General features: G+C 45.6%; 1 long non-coding RNA gene across 2 annotated transcripts; it reads left to right on the top strand.

The window, feature by feature from the left end:
* The first annotated feature begins 543 nt into the window (after positions 1-543).
* On the top strand, positions 544-1,626 carry LOC149986616 (uncharacterized). Of its 2 annotated transcripts, none has more exons than XR_016500134.1 (3): positions 544-685; positions 983-1,111; positions 1,288-1,626. It is a non-coding gene; the product is annotated as an uncharacterized LOC149986616 (long non-coding RNA). The 2 variants fall into 2 exon arrangements; XR_016500135.1 differs by having other exon boundaries at positions 546-685; positions 989-1,111.
* The last annotated feature ends 275 nt before the right edge of the window (positions 1,627-1,901 follow it).

Genomic DNA, 1,901 nt, shown 5'->3' with positions numbered 1-1,901 from the left:
ATCTGAACACTGTGCATAGGCGTAAATTATCAGATCCATTATGGTCTCTTACTGGCCTGTCTGGGTGGTAAAAGGAGTAGCATCGACAAGTCTATATCACTCCTTTGATTTCAAAACTACTTTGGATGCACTGCTAAAAGTACTAGTTAACCACCTCTGATCTCATCTCCTTCAACAATTCATCTAGCCACAAACTGCTTCATCACCATGGTCTAAACGGTTCCCTGATCATGTTTGAAGTCTGTCGCTTTTTCCAAAAGCAGGTCCCATCTCACTGCTTTCTTCGCATGAAAGGAATATACAAAATTTGGGGCTTTGTGTTGTAACTTGAAACTGTAAGTAGAAAGTGATGGTAGACTGTATAACGGCAGCGGTAGCGTGTGCTGAGCGTGTGCTCCTGTGAGCCAACAGTGTGAAATTCTACTGCCATGTCCTACTCGTCCAACTACAAACCTATGCGCACCCAAAAAGGTAACGTATGCTGTACCAATCTGTGGAGCACACCCCCAAAGCGCCAAGTGAGCGAGCTAGAGAAGATTCTTGCCAGCTGATAAGGCAGATCTATTATGGACTCAGTCAGGCTTCGATAAATTACTACATAAGGTGAGGAGGGAGAATTCTTCTGCGTGGTACAATCGCTAAGCTTGCTTCTATTGCATTCCAGTGCTTCTGCTTCATTCCAGCGGTGAGTTTCTGCCCTAACGGTCTAACCATGCTTCCGCTTTGAGTGTACATAGAGCGTCCACTTCTGCGCAGCTCGTAATCTGCTGTAGTAATCACTAAGAGGAGCGTTGGCCTGGTACAATAGAACGCTCTCAACCTTTCAGGGAATTTTGGTGTTAGAGCGAGCAACCAGGCGGGAGCTGCAAGATAGAGCTGACCTATCTAGTCTTTGGATTGCTTCATAAGTTTTCACTTTCTGAAATTTCATGACATCAAGAGTATTCTTTTAACAGTAGTCAGAGCTTCTGACGATTTGCAGCTTCAGACACTTGACGACTACTCAACACAATGGCCAAGGATAATGGGAAGTGTGGTAACTGCGACTGCGCAGCAGGCACCTGCGCCAAGGAGAATGGCGGCAAATGTGGCAACTGTGATTGTGCCGCAGGTTCTACCCTGCAACCATTACCTTTATTCTTCATGTTCTCCTCGACACAGTCAAGTCTAATAGTTTCCGATAAGCTCAGATATTCGAGAACGCCACCAGGATCTCCATAGGTTCTTAAGCTGGACTGGGTGGTGCAAAGATTGTTGTTGACGGTGGTGATGGCTGGATCTTGACAGGAACCTGCGCAAAAGAGAACGGAGGGAAGTGTGGCAACTGCGATTGCGCTGCCGGAATCTGCGGCAAGGAATAGACGTCGACGCAAGTTGTTTGACAGATATGTAGTGTAGACGAAAACTGGTTTTGCACCTTATACGCTGATCTTTACGTATTGTGAAGCATACTAGGCTGCACCGTAGATTTAAGCAGAATCAAGTGGTTGAAATCACATGGCTCTGCGGGACGGAAACATGTGTACGAGACGGAAAAGTTCTAACGCTTTAAAGACTTGTATGTTTCGCGCAGCTATCAAATAAAATCAGGGTGCTCTCAGGTGCACTCCTGCTCTCTTCTCTTAATCACGTACATCCTCGCACTTCATCACACTCCGATTTCTATACATGTCTTAGTGATTCTTACAACTGGCGCGCCAGTTTTGTATGAAACCGCTGCGAGTCATTACAGTCAGTCGACGACAAAGAGATCGCAATTGCGGAAGTCTGAAGTTATCTTGAAGGACTCAGAGTATGTTTAAATTGACTTAACATAATATCAACATGGGAAGTCACATGCTGAAGCTCAAAGCGACAAAGACTGTTGCAGTAGCTTGGGATATCAACACCGACACTGCAGC

The sequence above is a fragment of the Physcomitrium patens genome, chromosome 22, assembly GCF_059467195.1.
Source record: "Physcomitrium patens ecotype Gransden chromosome 22, ASM5946719v1, whole genome shotgun sequence".
Lineage (NCBI taxonomy): Eukaryota > Viridiplantae > Streptophyta > Bryopsida > Funariales > Funariaceae > Physcomitrium > Physcomitrium patens.
This window is presented reverse-complemented; position numbering and strand designations above follow the sequence as displayed.